The sequence below is a fragment of the Bactrocera tryoni genome, chromosome 3 (assembly GCF_016617805.1).
Source record: "Bactrocera tryoni isolate S06 chromosome 3, CSIRO_BtryS06_freeze2, whole genome shotgun sequence".
Lineage (NCBI taxonomy): Eukaryota > Metazoa > Arthropoda > Insecta > Diptera > Tephritidae > Bactrocera > Bactrocera tryoni.
The window spans coordinates 12,956,631-12,979,595 of NC_052501.1; the positions used below are offsets into that span (position 1 = coordinate 12,956,631).

The following is a 22,965-nucleotide window of genomic DNA, read 5'->3' on the forward strand; positions in this document are numbered from 1 at the left end:
TCGAGTTTTATTAAAATTCAGGAAGTGAAAAAATTATGTAGAAATGGAATACCACGAATTCTCAAAAGGTTTACACATCCCTAAACTATACACACACACACATACAATACATATATGTAGTTAGTAGCTCCTGAATTTTCAGAAAAATGTACGAAAGCGAAATAAGATTCTTAGAACGTTCTGACCAGCAAGCTTAGAAAGATTGCAACACACATTAAATAAAACGAAATCAAACCAAGCATAACGGTCAAATAAAAAACTTAAAGCAAGAGCTTAGCCAAGCGCTAAAAACGCTTGTATAAGGTGTATATTATGTATTATGTATATTTGTGTTTGTATTTGTAGGTATGCCCAAGTCTGTAAATAAATGAGCAAAGACGTTTATTGTTGTGCTGAAGATGATGTGATGGTGGCCCAGGCGTAACGCATCCGCGCCGCCGGTCGACGCAAACAAATCGTCGCCCAGTCGGCGGCCAAAAGTTGTTAACTTGCCAAAGGCCGAAACGGAAGAAAAAGAGGAAAAAGAAGAGAATTCGCGCAACCCACCAACGACGCACGGATCAACAAAGCATGACGAGGAAAGAGGGAAGTAGTAGCATGTGTGTGTGTGTGTGTGTGCTTGAGCGTTTGTCTACTTAACACTTAACGCGTCGCAAAAAACCCAAGAAATGAATAAAAAATGAGAAAAAAAACTAAAGGCAAAAATCAATTGACTTTGCTCATTAACAAAGGCAAGAGAGCAATATCAGCAAATACAGCAGACAAGACAACAAATATTAAGCGCTTAAAGTGCCAAAGCCAAAGCCAAAGCAATAAAAGAATAAAAACAAAAAGCAGTTAGTCTGAAGAGAGCTGCCACTTATGGGTGTCGACGGAGAAGAATTGTGAGTTATAAGCCAAAGTTGGCGGAAACTTAAATTTTTTTCTTTGTGTTTTTGTAAGCGTCTCTACTCAGCTTTTGCGAATTCTCCGAAACTTGGTACGACCGGTTTAAGCCTTGCAACTATACAAGCACATATACACAAACACTTTGAATGCGAAGAAAATTGTCGGAGTGTGAGCCAGCTGTTTTATTATTTCGCTATTTTATTGCTGAGTGCAGAGCAGCTTTATAGACATTACGCTGAGCGCTAAGCATACTAACTTGCTTTGAAGACTTACGGTCTTCACGTGTGTGTGCATGAATTGTTTGTTTGCTTGCCTTTTAACTTATTGGCTTCTCAGCGACGCTGTGGCATTGGCTATCAACTTGCTCGTCGGCTTGCGATTCAGCTAGCCAGCTGTCTCACAGCTACCACTTCCAAATTCGACAGTCTTAGCCTGGTCGGTGTGACGAGTACAACACAAACGCTTTGAGGTACGGAACGCGTGCGCACGTTATCGTCGGACGTCGGTTAAAAAAGTTTTGTACTTTGCTTTGCTTGGAGTTTTGAGTGTGCGCGTATTTAGTGGTCTTGTACGAGTGTGTGTATGTTTGTGTGTGCATGTGCGTGAACACGAGTCGTAGACGAGTATACGAGCCTAAAATTGCGGAATGGTATGTAAACGAATAAGCAACGCAACGAGTGATAATATTTTTCAATTCAAAAATAAGCAGTCAAAATAGTTTTCTAAAGAAATTTAAATGTAAGAAATTGAAATACGTTGAAAAATAATTGTAAAACGGTATGTGACCAAGCATGGAATGTGAATTCTAAGTGCAATCGTGTTGGCATTGTACTAAGTTGTGGCTAAAGTGTAGTGGTGCGCGTCGTCCCATATATATTTGATAAATCACAGTTGGTTATAATTTTTGTAAGCCTCACGCGCGGCACGACAGGAAGTCTCACAAATGCGTGCAAAGACTTGTTGAAGTTCGAAAATCATTATTATTGCTGTTTATGAATGCGTGCGCATAGATTTTGTGGCGTGTTTAGTGTTTTGCGGCTGCATTAATATTAGTGACTGCATAGCTATTGGTGCTATTGTTGTTATTGTCGCCCTTGTGCGCACACAGAGCTGGAATATGAATACTTGAAATGCATGGAATTGCGCTATTTCATGGTGCATGTCTTTGCAGCAAACACGCTGTGCCTGTGTTTCAGCTTGCATGCTTAGTTAAGAGTTAATTCGAAATAATTTATTTTATTATTTCATTCGTTGTTGCTTTTTTTGTCGAATTGCGATCATTAGCGGCGGATGATGTCAGCAATATGTGTGTCAAGTGTGCAGCAAATACGGAAAAAACAACAATTTTAGCAGCCTTTCATCGCCCGCCTGTCGTTGTACAAAAGACTTAAGCAACGAACCCGTTTCGAAACTCATTGCAACTGCGCTGTGCACAAGTCTGAATAAAAGGCTGTAACCAGCAAAATGAGATTGCGCATATTTTGCAGAAAATTTTCAACTAACATCAAGTGTTACTAATTACAGTTATGTTTGTGCGTGCGTTGCGCGCATTTGTTTTAGTTCGCTACTGCAAAACACCCCTTAATCCCCTTAAACACCACAACACACATCCAAAAGCTGTTATGCTATGCTGCGTATCTCGAATGTTCAGTGTAAATAAATGAGCAAAATTAATTTCACAAAGTTACATAGACAACAACAAAAAACTGAGTCACTTTGTGTATATGATTTCATAACATTTACGCTCACCACTTGCGGCATGCAATTGTGCGCCGCTCTTGACCAAATCCATAGCCATAATAACAATAATAATAATAACACCAATAAGAAAAGCCAACAAATGTGGTGCTAAAAGCAGCAATAATAACAACAATAACACGCAGACAGCCAGCGTTGAACAATCGGCCGCCGCAAGCGTTGAGTGAATGAAGCGACGGCTCAATCTCAATAAGAAGCTGAAATTTATGCAAAAAGAAGAAAAAATAAAAACAACCACAACAACAACCAGACATACTAAAATGAATTAATAAATAAAAGCACCCACAAAAGTTGAAGTTGAGAGTTGTCATACAAAACATACGCGTAAAGTATTTGAAAAAATTTGAGTTGAACCGAAGTAAATGGGTTACAAAGTTTTGTATGCAAAGAAATTACGTTTGTTTTTAAGTGTTGATTTTTAAACACATGCATGTGTATGCTGTTAGAAAAGTTGTCAAAAAAGTGTAGAAAACGCAATGGATTTACAAACAAATGAAATGCAAATTAGCAGAAATAATAAAGAAAGGAAACAGATACACAAACATTTTGCTGAAAATCCAGAAAATAAGTTTTGATTCAGTGAAAATTATGGTTATAAAAATTACAAAAAAAATTAAATAAAAATTTATAAACATTTTTATAATTTTGAAGGCATTTAATTTGGAAACAAAATTTTATTTAAACAATGATATAAATAAATTTATTAATATGATATTTTAGCAAACAAGTTAAGAAATATTTTTTTATGAAAGCAGTTTAATCATAACAAAGAAACATTAAATAGCTTTTTAATATTTTTAATGAATTTTTCAACCGAATTTTGAACAAAAAAATATATGTATATACATACATATGTACATATATGTATACCTATAAATAGTGTTCCAAGGTTTTAGACTCTTTTTCGTAAAATTATTTTTTGTTTAGTCAAATTGAGTCTATTAACGTTTCAATCAGCCCCTAAATTGTCTCAATTAACGTTTTTGACTATAAAGTAATTGAAAAAGTTAGTATTTTTGCGCTATGACTAGAATAAAGACTAGCCATAACAATTGTTAGTTAAGGCTGAAAACAATATACTTTGCCACGCCTATTTCATTCATTCATAAAATTAGGGCTTTTATCTATTCTCAAAGATATTAATATTACGACCATACATTTCACTTTGGAAAAAATATATAACTCTTTGTATCTTATCTTATAAAATAAAACTTTTAGTATCTAAATTGCTAAACATTATAACAAATAACTAAAATATAACAACTGACTACAAAATATTTCAACTTTTTCCATCTAAAATTTATGTATATTTCACTAAACGATTCGAAGCTCAAATCAAACATTTTTCAAAAATATTTTTTTGCTTCCAAAATTTGGAAATATTTTAAATAATTCTTTTAAAAAAAAATTTTTCACCCTCAAAATTTAGAAAATATTAATATAAATAATAGTTTTTTCCAAAAACATTTTTTCAAAAAAATTCGAAAAAATTGTTTAAAAAATATTTTTCCACTTTTAAAATTTTGAAAATGTTTTAAATATTTTTTTTCCAAAAAGCGCTTTCCATTTCTGAAATTTATAAATTATATTAAATAATTTTTTTCAAAAAAATTTTTCAAAAATATTTTTCCACTTTTGAAATTTTGAAAATGTTTTAAATTTTTTTTCCAAAAATCATTTTTCACTTCCAAAATTTTTAAATTATATTAAAAAAATTTGCAAAACTATTTTTCTAATTTTGAAAATGTTTAAAATAAAATTGTTCAAAAAGATTTTTCAACATCCGAAATTTAAAAAATATTTAAAATGATTTTTTTTCAAATATATTTTTCTATTTCGACAATTTAGGAACAAATTTATCCATAAAGCATTATCCACTTCTAAAATTTTTAGAGTATAAAAAATATTTTTTTTTTCCAAAAATACTATTTTTAAAAATTTGATAATATTTTTAATAAAATTTTTGAAAAATATTTTTTTACTTTCGAAATTTAAAAAAATATTTTAAAACTATTTTCCAACACAATGAACAAAATTTTAAAATTTTTTTGAAGTTAGGACAAAAAAATAATCGGAACACGAATATCCCGCTCTCTATTTAGTTAATTTACTGAATCAATTAATTATTAATTATCTTTCTGATTGACTTATTATGTAATTAAAAATACAATAATATTTAAAAAGCAGTTAAATCAGACACATATGTAAGTGAGGAGTGCAAAATACTCATAAATTATTTTACGAAGTATAAATTTCGATAGCACCGTTAAAAAGTATATTTCCTTATAGAGCTTTTGGCAGCACATTAAAGAAAAGCACTTAAATCGCCACACTAACGCCCGACAAGGAAGTGTAAAAGCAGAAATGTTGAAATAAATAAAAAAATACACAAACAATGAAAGACACGCAACAATTGCAACAACAATATTAACTGCAATAAAATTCAAAAACTACAAAACTAATTTGTATTTGGCTAAAATTTAAATTAGATTACGCAAAAATCAAGCAGCCTGAACAAGAAAAGGAGCGGCTATTAAACATTGGACCCGCACAATATATTTGGCAAAACAAAATAATAAATACAAAAAACTGAAAAGTTACAAAATTCAACAGGCTACGAGTCAAGCAAACACAGACTGGTAAGTTTATGTAATAAATTTACACGAATTGACATTAATTTGCCATTGCATACATATATATTTTTCAAAGTTTTTAAATGCTTTGCTTACAATTCCATTAGATATTTTGCCTAAGGTTATCAACTTTCAAGCGTTTCTTTTGATTCCGCTTTTTTGATGCCCTGAACAGGAATTTCTAAGTTTGCCACGAAGTTTGTAACATCCAGAAAGAAACGTCGGGTACCATATAAAGTGTATATATAATTGATCCTCTTGATGAGCTGAGTCTTTTTAGCCATGTTCATCCGTCTGTATTTAGGCGAACTAGCTCCATAATTTGTGAAATATCACGCTGAAATTTCGTACATGCCATTTTTTCTCCTCCAGAAGCTGATTATTTGTCGAAAATGCCAATATCCGTTGGCTATAGGATATATCTTTCATACAAACTGATTGATCAAGCTTAAGTCCTTGTATGAAATTCTTTTTTCTTTGGAAAGCTATCTTCATGAAATTTGGCATGGATTATTGATTTAGAATTCGCTATAATCTCAGAAGAAATTGTGCATATCGGACAACTATAGCATATAGCTACCATACAAACTGATCAATTAAAATAAAGATATAGGTCCGTCAATACCCTTTTAAGCACAAGAAATTCACCTGTGAAGGGTGTTCTAACTTCGGTGTAGTCGAAGTTAACGATTTTTCTTGTTTTTATAATTTTTTCAGACTTTACGAATACAACTCATTTGTCACTGTGCCTCTTAATAGCACTAGGCAGTCATTTGTATATATACATATATATTTGTAGACACACATGTAAATCTGTATGCCAGTGCACTTTGTAAGTCACCTTACAAAGCACAAATACAGCTCGCTTGTCGTTGGTTTATCAGTCAATGTTAAATGTCACTCACGCCTACAAGCCGATGATGTTATTGCCTTTGCTAAGCGCTTGACTGCAAAAAAAGACGAGCTAAAATGCAACTTGTCAGTATTACTAATTAATTTTTGCGCTAAACAGCCAGTGATTGCAAGCAATACGAGACACTCAGTATTAATTTAGTGTTACTAACATGTTGAGTAAATGTGGGAGTAAGAGTTCAATGAAGTTCGTTGCTTAAGTCTTTTGAAATACAAGTGCCAAAGAACTATGTTGCGTGAATAAATCAACAAAATACATATGAAAATGCATAATTATATTGAGAAACTACAATAAAAATTACTTTAAATGCCAACTAAAAGCATTCTCTCAGCTGCTATCAATCAAAAGAACCCCCGCTGTGCCCCACAAATTGCATGAAAACGCGCAGCCGGTAGCGTATCAATTAACTAAGAAGCTTAAAAGATGCTGTAATTAGTAAATCTACAAGCTGACAAGCACTCATATGTATATAACAGTGTATAAAAGTTCGCCTGTAGAGATACATTTATATGAGTTTATTCTTCAGAATTTAGCGCACAATGATTTAATGCAGAACGCGCTGTTAAATTAATGAAAAAATCCTATTCCATTCTCTCATTCGCCTACGAGTTACTGTAAACTGTATGTATATACATGTATGTACTTACATGGATTTATATATATTGTTCTTAAGCATATTTGGCATACGCAATAAAATATTTTCAACGTGCTGGCAACAAGCGAACGAGTCAGTTCTTATAAGGCGCTACTTATTGGACGAGTGTGTGTGTGTGTATGCATGTTTGTTAAATCAAAAGTTTGTTGGTGAGCAAAAGATGACTTCATAAATTGAAGATCAGCTCCCCAGATAAATAATGAACGCATCTAAAGTAAACACATGTACTTGTGTGAGTGCAAGTAGGTGTGAATATCGTGTTTCGCATGAATTAACCACGTCGGAAACTTAATTTCAATTTTTCTTAATTTTTATTGGTAGATATTTTTAGAGAATTTTTAAGCAACTCAGTTTTTTAGCTCTAATATCTTAGCTTTTCGGGAGTAGCTTAAATAAACAGAAAATAATTTTTTTGAAGCTTCATAAATACAAAAGATTCCTTAGATGAACTTGACTCCCATTGTTGATTTTGGCAGTTGTATGCTATAGATAAAAGATCTGAAGAAAAATTTTGGTGGATTGCATTATTGCTATAGACAATAACCTGTGCCGAATTTCTCGAAGATATCTTGTAAAATAAAGAAGTTTTTCATAAAAACACTTGATTCCGTACATTTAGTCTGTATCGCAGTGGTTCGAAATCAACGATTTTGACAAATGAGCAGTCTTTTGAATGTAAAACGACGTATGCAAAATTACATAACTATATCTCAAAAATTAGTGACTAGATGATGTTTTTTTTTAATTTTTTATATAATATCCGTATATACCTTTAAGGTTCTCCAGCGTTTTCTTCTAGGTATTACAAACCTCGTGGCACACTTCAGACACTGTTCAGTGTATAAACAACAGACTATGAAATTTTCTAATGTACATCATAGACTTAAGCCGGTCTCTTAGCGCCATCTAGCGGGCTCTATATGTTTTCGTAATTAATATATACCAAATTTAATTAATTCTTCCGACATTAAAATACAAATGGGTCATTATTTTGAAGGATTTTAAAAAGATGCAGTTAGGTGAATTTAATAGATGATATAATCATTATTTTTTCTATTAAATCATACCCAAAAATTTCCTACTGTGTTGTCTCTCGCTGGCTGTGACTGTGTCACAAAAAACCCTCGCCAAAAACCGGATTTCTGTCAGGCCAGCAACACCGCTGTGACGCAAAGTCAACGCAGCCAACGACAATCTCCACTGGTGGTTGCTGTGCGTTGCCGCAAAAGGCGGAAAAAAACTCAAATAAAAGCTAATTTTGCGGAGGTTTGCGGATTCACAGAAAAATGACGTCAAACATTGAGACGAAAAATGAAAAAATATATATTTTTGACTTTTTGAGTTATTTGCAAAGTGTGCTTTTGTAGTTGAGTCTTAGTTTACATCATCTAGTTTACCATATGCTTTGAAGAAACGCCTGCGAATTTCTTAAAAAAGCACTGCTCGCTAAAAGGAAATGTTACAGCACGCATAGCTGACGACATTACTTCACATTTGATACACAAATGTCCGAAAGTATTTCATTTATTTTATTGACTCGCTTATTTGTTTTGCTTTCTTTGCAGTTGTCTGCCTTACTTGTCGCACATATGGCGAGAAATTAACTAAAACGGCAGTTGTTTGGCTTCTTTTATATAAGCGTTAACCTGTTTTTCAAGGTTAAAGCGGAATAAAAACATTAACATTTTTGTTGTTTCTTGTTTTTGGTTGCTGTGTTTTCGTGCCTTCCTTTTTTTATTCACTTCACTGTCACTTGCAAATTGGCGATTGCACAAAATACAACTGCCAGTTCGAAGATCGATATGAAACCGCATTGCTGTGGCATACAAACCGTTGAGTGTAAATGATTTACCTTGATTGTTGGCAAAACGCAATAAATAATATAGTAAATCATACTAAAAAATTAAGCATTTTAAGGCAACGACGCATTATGGCCAATCACTGCGGCATTATTGGCTTAAAAGTCAATGTGTGAAAGTTGTTGTTGCATCATCAGTGAGTGGCATCTTCCATATTGACTGTCGTGCGCTATGACACTGTGGCCTTGAAAACGAAAAGGCACTTGTGTGCTTGTGTGTGTGTGTGAGCGCATATAAATTTCATATAAAATGACACCAAGTTGTGAAATGCGTCGCTTACAATGGATTAAATGCAGTAGCATTACTTGCATGCCTCTTTTCCAGTGAAAATTTCTTCAGCTACAAAACGCGCGGCCGCAAAGAAATCTAAGAAACAATAAAAGCCATAAGCCATGGAGTAAAAAATTGCCGCTGTCAACACACCTCAAACCCTGTAACGATTGAAATTTCAGTTATGACTATCAAATGCAATAAAAGGATGTTGTTGTTTCTCTTCACTCTGCTGCTTTGGCTGGCATGCGTTTGACCAGTGTTTTTTTGATATTACACATTACAACAACCACACCTTCAACAGACAACTGAGCTCCCTTGCATTCAACACTTATTTGTGTTGTTCGCTTTGTTGTCTTTTTTTGCTGCTTCTGTTTGCTATCATCGCTTAGATCATCATTCGGTAGCGTCACTGTACACCGACGCTCATTTCTTCTTCTAATACACCCAGCACGAGTGCTATCGCTTTATGCCCTGCACTCCATACCGGCAAGAGAGGCGGAAGTGTTTTTCACGGCGACACATTGAAAAATGTCTACTGCACGTTGTGTCATTGTGGTGATTGACCTATTGGTCGTGTATGAAGTTTTATGCGAACGGTGCCGGTGTGCTTGGCTGCATTGCAGTAGGGTGTGCTGCTGTTTTGTTGTAAACGAGTCATGAATGAAAATTAATTGGAAATATGCGTCAGTTTTTCAAGTAAAAGTAGTGTGGAAGGTACTATACTATATACGATGAATATAGTATGGGTATGCATGTAAGAATTCAAAAATATAAAGAAGTTTTACGCAGTTTATCTTCAAAAAAATCAGTTGAGTTTACATCATCAAAATTTAGATTTTTTAAATTGAGGGAGAGTTAGATCTCTCTGTGATTGAAAATTTTTATAATCAACATGTTGTTTTAGAAACGGTGTAGAGTAAAAATCTACAAATTTCATTGATTAAATATTATATGTTAAAGATAATCTCTTCTTTGACTGAAGCATTATTATTATTATGAACAAGAAGCGTTTGGTACTTTTGTAAGGAGGAGCGTTACAGCATCCGGGTTCAAAATTGGACGATGAGCGTGACGCAGACCACTTTTGGATAAAATCACATATCTAGAGACCCGCCAACCGATTTCAACCAAATTTGGTACGTGACATTCCTCTGACATGCTTATATTATATTCTTCTATTAAGCATAACTGAGATCTTCAAAGGGAAGGATTTAAAGAAAAATAATTACTTACAATATTTAGTAAAAGAACCAGTTACTTCATTGGCAGGAGTCTTTAGACTTTCTTTAAAAATTTTACATTTCAATCGAGTTAGCGTTTGTGTGAGCTTATGCCATTTCTTTAAACATTTAAATATTTTCACTTAAATATAGATGTTGAACCCTGCAAGTATTATCAGTTTGTTATAAATAATAATAGCTTCAGCTGATATTGTGGAATATAACTACTACAACAACGTGAGTATTATTTTGCTTGCCGCCAACTAGCTCACACATGATGATTACAGTCATATTTACACGCACAAACTTGCCATAAAAATATGGTCATAAATTTTTTGCTTACAGCTGTTATTAACGAGCGCCTAGTTCATTAGACCACGTCTGGTTCTAAAACTTTCACTAAACTACTTGAAGAACAAGAACAAAGAACAATTGAGGAAATTGCTGAAAATTATACACTGAAGCATGACTGGAAGAAAACTTGTAAGCTGGCATATAAATATGAGTGCACATATGTTATTTATGTACATAAGTATATGCCTAAAAACTGTACCAAAGCATTTTGTTCTAGAGCTCCCACTTGGCCGAGGATTTTATTAAATTTTCTAACCTTATTGCAGTGGCGATTTGAAAAACTTTCACCCATTGAAGGCAAGTTTAGGCAGAAAAACACCCATCACAATATAATTAAGTACATTTGAGCAGCAAAAAGTTCTTAAGCACAATTGCCAAAAGCAAATGGAAAGGGTGAAAAATTACATTTTGCAGTAAATAAATGAAAAACTATAAAATGAACACATGCTTGCAGAGAAACTCACTTCCGTTTCGGGGCTCTCATATACAAGCAGATTGTATATATTCATGCATGTTTGTATGCTTATGTGTAATTTTGCCTATAACTCTTGCCACATTACTTGCAATTGGCTTTACCAGAGATGCCTGTGAGCTCATCAATACCTAGCGGTAATCACGCTATTTTTCCAACGGTACAAAAATATAGGTAGCTATGAATATGTGTGTGTGTCCGCCCAACAAACGCTAATTTGTGCTGACCGCAGCCGGAAGAAAGCAAAATTAAAGGTTCTAAATCAAAACGCGAAGAGGCTGCGGGCCTCAAAAGAAAAGAGTTATAAAATATACTATATATTTATAAATAGGTAGTTATGTGTATATTGGGAAATATTGATTGGCTGGGAAACTGCTGCTTTGAAAAAGAAAGATGCGCAATTGCCCAGTGGAAGTAGAAGTTGTTTGTCAGACCACGTCGCATATGCGTAGGTTCTAAAAGCTATATGCGTTGGCTAATTTCAAAGCGGGTTTGAGAAGGAAGTAGGCGAAACCGGCCACCAAGTCATGTACAAACATATAATTGGTAGCTTCAAGTAGTAAACCTGGCTGAGAGAGACTGAAAAAAAGATTTGAACTTGAAAGTATTTTTTTAAGAGTTATAAAAGTATGGTCGAATCGTAATTTTGATAAACTACTTTATAACTTCATCGTCCCATTTCACGACAAAACTCTGAAGCTAATGAACTAGCCAGAGCAGGCACCAGCCTACAACTAGAATCCAAAAAAGTGGATATGTAATCGATAAAAAGGTTATATATATAGCCGAGTCGAGGTAGAGTCAATTTCTAACTTGCTCACTTAGTAAACAAATGTGTCATAAATGGAATATAGGCCCAACATGCTAACAATTAAAATTCAAAATAATGACATCAAAACTCTAGTAGGAATGCTTTACCACTGGGAACGTCACATAATGACTATTGTACAAGCTGTCAAAACGTAGAAGAAGAACTATAGAACATCTTCTATGCGAATACAAAGCTTTTTTCTCTTTTCACATAGAATCGGAACTATATTAGCCGAGAGCTTCTTGACGCTATTTGGGAAGTTGTTCAAACAAACCTTTTTGCACTGATGAACCTGTGCTATTGGGTGATTCAGAGAACACATAATGGAGTGAAATACCTTCATGGTTTCACAATGACCTTCTTAAAGACCCAAGGGCGTAGTCAGATATACACTCTATCTACTTACATTGTAACACCGAAAGAAAACGTTGGAAAGTCTTTAAAGTTTATATGTATATAAACTATGAACGTGACAAACCGACTCCAATTTGCCATACATTTCATTTGATCTGTCAGGCTGTCTGTAAATCTGTCTATATGCATCCTCATTTTTTAAGGTATCGATCTGAAATTTTGCACATGTCATTTTCTCCTCAAGAAGTTTGTCGAATCGATGATAACGGACCACTATAGTGTATAGCTGACGTACAACTGAATGATCAAAAGCAAGTCCTTATATGAAATGCGTCCCAACAAACTGTTCAGATCGGACCACTATAGCATATAGCTGCTATACCAACTGACCTATCAAATTCAAGAGAAAGATCACTTTTAATATTCTTTAAGGAATGCGCTTGGGAAGGTTAGCTGAAGCAGTACCTAAAAATAAAAACAACATCAAGGATTTTCAACTACATTTGAAATAAAAAGATCTGTTCTTAAGTTGCATAACTTTGATCTCGATCTATTTTCAGCTGTTTGTTTAACACCATTGCTAGATACAGTATATATAATTTTTTACCCATTCGCTGTTTCAACTAGGTATAAAATAAGCTGGAGGCACTTCATTTCCATCGAAGTTTTCTTAATTATTTCACTACTAGTTTGACTAATACTTTGTGTGAGAAACTGCGGCAGATTAAAAAGTTTGTTCGTATTGTAAATCTTTGTCATTTTCTCAGGAGCTCAATTGCTTATGATATATGTATGTATCGTTGTTTACAGATTCCACAAAGTGACCGCAATTCACGCTTTATTGTTGTATTATGTTTTTTTCCTTGCTATTTGTGGGGGTTAACTAATTAACACGCGTTGCAGCAATGAAGGCGCCAAAAGCTAACCGAAAAGGGATAACTTGCTTAGATAGATATACATATATCAATGTGTATGGCTGCTTGCACTCATCTACAATTATATGTGCTTCTAATTGCATTCATTCTTCCAGCGGAGAAGAAAGCAATTATTTATGAATTCTCCGTGCGCATTGATTGCGCTTGCTGACGCCCAACAAAGAAAAGGAAGCAGAAAAAATATAATTATTGTAAATTTTTCTTTTGCTTGTTACTGTGCGCGCACAGTGCGCTTGCGCATTGGGAAAATTTTGATTGATTATCGCTCAACAAGCATTAACAAAGTGATGGGTAGTGCAGGAAAAGAATAGAATTAGCCGTTTCAAGTGGCGGATGAGCGGTGTGCGCGGTGTCCGTGGACTTGCGGTATTGTAGTCGTGGCATTTTCATCACTTAACGCAAATGGCTTTTGTGGTTGCCGGTGGTCTCTGCTTCTTCCGCTTCAAGCTATATTTCCAATTTCTTTTTCCATAACATTCTATTTGTAACTGCTGTCACATTTGGGTTTAATGACTTTATAATTAACAATTATTTACCACAATTCTGTTTTCATTTCATACAATTCGAAGGAATAAAAAACACCAAAGAATGGTTTGACAAATTGGCATTTAAAGAGCTAATATGTTGATTTGTTTACTCAACCATCAAAATATTTATTATAAGCAATTCATTTTGATGCAATAGCTCTGAAGTGTTACGGGATATTTGTAATTACAGAGTTGATTGCTGCTGCTGGGAATGTAAGTTGTCTTTTACAGTAAGTGACGTAAATGGGAATGTCTTAAGTTGAGGAAAAAGTTCCTTCTTCCTTACGGTAAAGTATTTTATCAATCTTGGCAGATTAGCAACGACTCATATTATAGAGGCGGTGTATAAAGGTATATGAGTATTAACATATGGAAAAATACTTTTCACATGGAACTATGATATTTCAGAAGCCTCCTTAGAAATATTTGACACATTATATATATGTATATATTTTGATAAGCTGCAGAGTTTTTCTTCGCCTATACCCGGAAATGCAATGGATGTGTATAGTTTTGGATGAAATATTGAAATGAAATTTCGAGTATGATATTTCCGTGAGAGATTAGTCCATATGTATATCGATCATACGAGTTTTACCTTCTGGTTAATAAATATTGAATATATTGAATTAATTTACCGAGATTTCTCCAGTTATTAAAAGATTTTGTTATTTTTAGTTCCGAAAACTAGTTTCATAATATAGATTAAAGTAGCTCACGATCTCATATACTACTTATATGAAGAATATACTGGTATAGGAACTCACGTTTGACTTCGAAGAATTAGGAAAAAGTATTCAAATTTTCAAATTCTTTTTTCTTTTCTCTCGCGAGTCCATTCGAATGACTTTGGTGGATATTTTGGGTATGAAACACGTTCTTGCTCGACTTGTTCTGATAAAGATGAATTTTTTGTTAAAAAGAGTACGAGTGTGAGCGAATTTAAAGCCAAAAGCGCAAAAACTAATATTGATCAATGATCCATATTCACCAGATTTGGCTCCGTGTGATTTTTTCTTGTTCCCCAAATTGAAATTGTCGCTCGGCGGAGCCCGTTTTTAGTGGATCGAAGAGATAAAAATAAATTAGCTGAAGGAGCTGAAGGCCATCGCAAAAAATCCTTATGAAAAGTATTTCTACGACTGGAAAAATCGTTGGCATAAGTATATTACATCTGGTGGGGATCACTTTGAAGGAAACAAAATAATAATTGATGAATAATTAGATGTTTTGCGTTTTATTTACAATTTTTGGGTATTAAATTTTACAAATATATGGCGATATTTAGGGAAAAGCATTTATAAATCATTAAAAAATGGAGTAGTGGAACTTTTTTTATGTTATTAAACATTAAAATCGGTTAAGCCCACTGAAACATATAGTTAAAGCTCTCCATATTACAATAATTTGCAAAAGTCTCTTCGTTTCTTGTAATTTATGAAAGTGTGAGTATAACACGCCGGAAGTCCATTTGCTAATGGTTTATGGTGAATATTATATACGCATTGGATGCTTATGGATTATACATATACATATATTTATTACGCTTAAGCTTCAAAAAAAAGCTATAAATGCGGATTCGAATGAACTTATAACGTTCAGCTGCATAAAAAAAAATGAAATAAATTAATTTTCTATCAATATGTATTAGTAGTATACAACTAATGAAGTACAAACAAAACAATTTGGATAGCAGTAAGAAATGTAGATTATAATAAAAACCCACATAAATTTTATTAGCTCATAAAGTTTTCACTAAAACCAATCGTTATAAAATATTCACTTAACTAAAGCTTTTAAGAAACAAAAAAAACTTTGAAATAATTTATACTCTTTAAAAAAATCAGGTCACAAATATATTTATATAAATTAAGGTGGGCTAAAAAACTTTTAAATTTTTTCCTTAGGTACGGTGAAAATAAGGCTTTATCGAAATATTTTGTGAAAAAATATACAAAAATTTGAAAAATATCAAATAACTTTTGAACTTAGACTTAGACTTAGTAAAAAATCAGATTAGATTTTTTGTAACTATTTCGATGTACAATAATTTATTCAAATTTATTAAATATCCAAATAAAATAAAAACAATTTCTTTTTATTTATATGAGAAATCAAAAATCACAATGCATTATCTGTTATTATTAATATTAAGAGTTCGGACTTGGGTATTTTTTTTAATTTTGGACCATATTTTTACGGTGTCTTAGGAAAAATATTAAAAAGTTTTTTTGTCCTACTCTAAGGTACTTTAAAAACTAAAATTTCGTTAAAAATTATCATATTCATGCGCGGACAGTTGGAAGGCTACTAAGTTGCTAATTATATTTTGTGTACTATCCACGAGAAAATTGTTAATTTTTAGCGTAAACATTTATTGTGATTTTTACTTAAACGAAATTACCACAGAACTATTTAGAGAATAATTTTAATAACCAGTTTTAATTGCTTTGCTATTTGTTTCTTATATTCAAATATGCACTTTTTGGCACCCACGCGAGTACAATTGGATAAATATATAATCAAGAAAGTTGACTGACTGCTTTGAGTGCTTATATTGCTGAATGAAGATAACGAATGGGCGGTTGATACATAAATATACATTAAATATGTATTTAATAGCTCAAATATATACACATAAATGTATGTATATGTATATATGTATATATTATATACATAAAATTGAACAAATCTAAAACTCTTTGATAAATCGAAAACTAGATTTGTGTATATATTGACTAAACTTCATGAAGCTTCTGTTTGTTTATATTCATAAATTTATATACATTTCTGACGCGTTATTCAAACAAAATCGGTATTAAGTGTTTTAATGAACAGTCAGAAAAATAATGCAACAGATATAAACTTGTGTAGCTATGTATACTATGTGCCTTTAACTATACTTATGTATACGCCTCGGTTGTTTATTCTCCTATATAAACACGAGGCTTTTTCAAACTGTGCAATTGACCTTGAATAAATGAGCTATGAGGCAGCACAAGCAAAACTGCTCAAGTTTGATAAACAAAAGCTGTCATGGAGTAAAACTTTTATATGTGAAAAAGTACTTAACATGACTACAAATAAAGCAAAACCAGTATAAGGCTAGTTAAACCATGAATTATATTGTTAAAGAATTTGAATGCGAAAATAAATGCCTGTGTTTTTATTATATTGTATTATATATATGTATATATGTTGATTTATATATATATAGTATGTTGATAAAAATACAGGAATGTTCTGTATATAAATATGTATATTTTTGACATTAAAATACTTGCAAAGAAACGTATTTGTTATTGAAAGCAAATTATACCGAGCATAGCGAGTTGCTCGCTTAAGTCTATTGAATAGGTCTCTAAATGAGGTAAGGATAATTAAGAGTAATTTTACGAGAGAACTAAGCTCTGTATTCTGCTAAATATTTAATCTTTGTGCTCAAATCTATTGAGCTTGACGTATAAAACCATCCATAATTTTATTAAAAGTATTAGTTTCGTCATAAAATGTGAAACACTTCGAAGCAACAATGGAGACCTAATATTTTAGCTCCATTTCACTCTAATACTATATCAGAGCAAAAATTTTTCTTAAAATTCCAGTGTCCTAGAGAAACATAAAAGAATGTATAAATACAAACCTGTGCTTATTTTAGTCCAAAGCTGTAGAAATATTTTTCCAAGCAAGGAAAATGAAATTGGCAACAATTCAGCAATTTTCAATACTCATATTAGGGCAAGTCTTCGTATCCCAAAGTTTTTATTTAAAATATGTGCTAATACTACACAGGAGGGTTGAATGTAGATCAGTATCATGAGATAATTCTATGCTCAGTAAATTTAACTAAAAAAAAATCATATTTTCTAACCCTTTAACATTCTATAGCGTTCTTCTTTTACTTTTTAATGAAAAAACTTTTAAAAATTTGTTGACTCATCTGCTTTGCAGAACTTCACAGTTTTAAGTAATCGAGTAATTTCCAAGCGATTCAGCTACCGTATAGCAATTGAATATAACGGTAAACAAAATTGATTGCCAAAATTGAGAATGTTTACGCTAATCTTATAAGTAACAAGTCACCACTATGTTTAGAAAAATATACGTTCCGAAGTTGAAGTGCTCATTAAAAACGGGAAGCCGAAAGTAAAAGACGAAATAAAATATAGAAATAAATAAGAACGGAAAAACTTTAATTTTAGCTGCCCCAAAACTGTAATACCCTTCACAGGGGCTTTTCTGATAACTTAAAAGTGTACAATCTTTTTGTTATTTGTCATGTGTTAGCTTATATGTCAGCTATATGTTATAGTTGTCCGATCCATGCCAACATGCAAAAAGATATATTGTCAAATAAAAAAAGTCTTGCATACAGGAACTTCATTGTGCGCAGTTTCTTGGAGAGAAAAGGATGTGTGACGAATTGCAGTTTGATACCTCTCCATAACAGCACGATATATCCGAAAACTGATGGACCAGTTCGCGTCATGCCTAAATCGATTCAGCTTGTCACGCTGACCAACTTCGTGGCAAATTTTATTTACTCTGTTCAGGGTATAAATATACAAATAAATAAAATATTACTCGTAATACTTCAGTTTCGCTGCGCATTAATTTGAAATTTACTTTGATTTAAAAAAAATATTAATAACATTTTGCCAATTTCAAGACACGAATGCTGTAAGTTGAACGAACTCTCCTCGAAAATGACTGCCAAAAAGGCATGCGTAAGACTTTGCCACTAATAACCGCTTGTAGCTTACAATTATAAGCCCGTGAGCACTTATACATACATGTGTATGTTGGTGTGTGCGTGTGTGCTTATAAGATAACTCAAAGCTTACAAATAGAGTCAGTTCTGTACGCAGCAGTTTGATTCTTCATAATGCCAACAACCTTAAATGTGCTATAGCAGAAAAGTGGAGAAATAAAACTAAAACATGCAGAGACTACACGTTTTTGCCGCCCAATAATTTGTGTAATTAATCATCAATCGACCGACAACAAAGGCGCTTAACAGCCCACAGCGTCTACAGTTTTTTTGCTCACAGCGATTTTGAACTTCTCAGCTTATGCCATTCTGTTGTGGGGTTAACCACACCTACATGCAAACATATGCACATACAAAGAAAATATAATAATATACATATATACAAATACATAAACATACATATGTATAGGCAAACGAACAGCTCAGCCTACACCGTCGGCAACGTGCCGCATAGAAATGTGAGTTCACTTCCGCACGAAAAGTGAGGCTGTTGCCAACTTGTTGTTTTTGTTCAATTATTTTTTTTTTAATTTTTGGTTTTTTAAGTGCATTGTCCGCACGAAATCGTATACGAAAATCGACAAGCAAACAGCAAAGATCATCGAAGCGACGATCGCAACGCAGATCACGAAGATGCGGATGTCATTGGTGAGTGGTGGGATGATGGTCTTTGTCTCTGGGGTGCATGAAGTCAGCATTGTATTGGCATCGCTGTACCATCAGGCCATTGTCATTGGCTTCCGTCATGTTTTCTGTGCAGTAATAATATTTATCAATGTTGTTTTTATTGTTGCTACTGCTTTTGCTGATACTTATTTGCCCAAATTGTGTATATTGACAGCTTTCATTTCACTGCCATCACTCTGGTGCCATGTTTTCAGTTATTTTATCAAATTATTTTGTTGTTGTAGCACATGTAAATTTCATTGTGTGGCATTAATACCAGATTTGTCTAACAGAAGTCGATTGCATGTGGCGTGTGGCTACAATGTTATTACAATTTTGATGCCTTGCCGTTTGTCATGCATTTTGGAGTGTTGGATGTTATTTCCAATGGAGTCAGAGTATAACATTTATAATTACTTTTGCTTTTTGTTTCATATTGTTTTATATTTTTTTTTTGTTATACGCATTCAATACTCTAAGTTTATTTAAGGAAATATTTCACTCTAATTTAGTATACTTCAAGAGATGATTTATCTCTCCAATCACCTCAACATATTCATATATCTACTATGCTATAACTGCGTTAGAGGAAAACAGATTATTATTTGCAATTTTATTTATTTAAAATTAAAGAAAATAATTTTTCAGCTTAAATCTATACTTTCCAAATTTGAAATAATAATAATGCTGTTATATTTAAAATCAATATTGAATTTCGAACACATATAAAAGTCAATCAGTCGAACAAAAATCAATTGCTATTAATTTCTCTGCATATTCATGTTATCTACAAAAGACTTAAGCTACAAACTTGCACGAACAATTCCAAGTTTGCATATCCGCAACGCCTAAGTAAGCCACCACAGTCACTCTAAAATTGTCATTTAATTGGCGACATTAATCACTGCATGAGATTATAACAGCTGATAGCCTGTGCGCATGTGTGTCTGCCAAAGCTTGTATGCAAGTAACATAAATGTTAACGCACAGAGCAAAGTAAGCGGCAATAAATGTGAATAATAAGTGAATGTTCAGAGCTTAAATATGTATGCGCCGTCTCAAAGCAGACATGCTATAAGCATATATATATATATATATGTATATGTATGTGTTTCTATGAATTTTAAGTGAACCAAAGCAAACCAGTAGCGATTTCGGTGCTGTGCTTGAGTTTGAATGGCTTTGGTCTACTTACTGACTTGGATTATTGTGTTGGTTTTGAAATTTAAGGACAATATCTCGTTTGGGGATGAAAAAAAAGATTTTAAAATTACTATTAAAAATATAAAAAAAATAAAATAAAAAAATAGTATCAAAAATAGCCATTTTCAACAATTGTTTTCTCTTATAAAAAATAAAATATTTTATTAAAATTTGTTATTGCTTCAAACATACACTATTAACAAAGAAATTCTGAAATTTTTGGAAAAAAATATTTTAAACTCGGCCATTGCGGCGCCATTTCCTGTGATCCCTCGCAAAAAAGTTGCGCCCGCGTTGGCAGGAGATATCCTTACAGGATCTTCTACAGGGAAAAAATACGTTTTTAGTTAAAATCTTATCTTAGAACTTGGACGAAGGAAAAAATCTGAAATTTGGATTATTTGGCAGACATTTTTAGAAAAAAAAGAAAAAAAGAAAATTTCCGTGAAATTTTTTCAAATAATTGTAATCGAAAAAAATCCTTCATCCTAGTCTTTGAGAATTGTATCTCAAAGACCTTTGCAAAATTTCTTGAAGATCGGTTAATCGGTTGAAGTTCTCAAGAAATCTTGCCAACCGACTTTGAAAATACAGTTTCGAGAAACACGCGTTTAAAGACGGCGCACTTAGTCCAGCTAGCCTCGAGCGCAAGGCTGTTCTCATGACTGTATCTCCGAAACTTTGACTCGGATCAACTTGAAAATTTAGAACGATTTTCTAGAGGTGTTGTAGAATTTAATACGACTATAAAAAAATTCGTTTTTTTGAAATCCGTAAACCTATGTAACCCCTTAATGAAAATACCCTTTTTGGAGACGAAAAAAAAAATTGAAAATTAGTATTAACTTAAAGATTCAAAAAGTCGGTTAAAAAGTTTTTCAGTCGATTTAGCTGTGTCCGTCTGGCTGTCCATCTCTTCCAGTCTAGTCCTTAGTTTATCAGACATCAGCTGCTAATTTTTCGGAACTGCCAATGTCACACCACTGTAGCATATAGCTGTTATACAAACTGGCAGTCAAATTTAAGTCCTTGTATGGAATATGTTTTAATTTGACAAGATTTCTATACGAAGTTTGACATATATCATTTTCCAAGGCAGCGCTATAATCTCAGAACATATTGTTCAGATCGGACCACTATAGTATATAACTGTCATACAAACTAACCGATAGGAATTAACATAAGTTTCTTTTCGTACCCTTTTATGCTACTATAAGAAATGACCGAATTTAACTTTTTTATTGATTTCAATTAAATATCTTTCGTAATATTTCATAAAAGTTCATATATGATTTGTACTTATGTCGAACACTATATATTTGCTAAATTGTTTGACTTAATCTAATATAGACATTTTTAAGGGTTAGTTAGATAATAATTAATAACTTTTATGAAACCAAGATACCACTTCAATGAAAAAAATCTGCAAATGCTTGGCACAACCTCCGCTTTTTTCAAAAATACTCTCAAAAAGCCAATAAAAAACTAATTTTCATATGAAACACTTATGAATTATTTATCGAAAGGTTAACAAAGACAAAGGCTACTAAAAATAGTTGGACAGTTTTAAGCTTTGGAATTGCGGATGTTGAGTTCAAAAAGTAAAAATCAAGACATAAAACAAAAAGTGCAAAAATGGCAATAAATATCTAGTAATTTCATTTGGGTGTCGCAGCTACAAGAAGGTGTGTCTAAGCGTATATGCGGCAAACAAACATGCACACATACATATACATATGTATACCGTTTTATATACATACATATACAAGCCTGGAACCACTGCATAATTAAATCCATTTACATGCCCGAGCGTGGGTCTTTAACAGCGTCAATTATGACTCATTGCGACAATTTTTTTATAAACTTTGTTAACAAAAGTAACGTTTGGCAAGATATCTGTGAACAAAAATAGCAATTCCAGCTTAAGTTTGCGAATTTCTTACATTATTTTCAGTACTCATTATCATTGAAAATCGATCGATTGTCGTTTATTTTCCTTCAATGCAATTTATGACCGTTCTGACCTCCACTGCGCGACCAGCGTTTTTCGCCCGAAAGTCTGCACGAGTGACTGGCGCATTGGCGTTGTCTACAGTTCGCATCGGAAATTTAGCAATGGAAATGAAGTAAAAGAATAAAAATCGAGTAGTCATATATAGTGGGAGAATTAGATGAATAGCCGAAATGGGAAAAATCGCACGTTTGAATGTGGCGAGCTCGTGTTTTGACCGGTCAGTGCCGTAGGGAGTGGCTAATTGTGTTGTGCTTTGGTTAGCAACTTGCCGCCAACACTTTTGCTTCACTTTTTGTGTGCGACATTTGAACTGCTCATTTGTGCAAAGCAAGCTATTCAGCTGAATACTTTATGCGAAGAACTGTGACTAGATTTATCCCCTAGGGCGCGAGTAAATGTGTCTGCGCTTAGAGGTTATGATGGCTGCCAAGGAACAATGTTCGGCACTTTTAGTTGAAATAAAGTTTTTGTTGGACAATTGACCAAATTTTTATTGAAGTAGCAATGCTTTAAGTTTTGAAAGGGAGATCCAGATCAAAATATAGTGTCAGTCTCAGGTTCTTTTGTAAGCATTTTAGTACTGTAGTCGAAATGGTTAATTTGCTACAGAAATATTATAGAGTTCTATTTATGAGTTCGACTTGAAGTACTGAAATATA

At 33.0% G+C, this 22,965-nt stretch overlaps 1 protein-coding gene across 2 annotated transcripts in view; it reads left to right on the forward strand.

The window, feature by feature from the left end:
* Window positions 1–1,320: 1,320 nt before the first annotated feature.
* The window catches only part of LOC120772028, a 93,417-nt gene continuing 71,772 nt past the window's right edge, over window positions 1,321–22,965 (forward strand). The window contains exons 1-2 of one of the 2 annotated variants that reach the window (XM_040100394.1): window positions 1,321–1,537; window positions 4,936–5,285. The gene's annotated coding sequence lies outside the window, so the exon portion shown is untranslated. The remainder of the gene's footprint in view (window positions 1,538–4,935; window positions 5,286–22,965) is intronic. The other variant, XM_040100395.1, reaches the window with a different exon arrangement.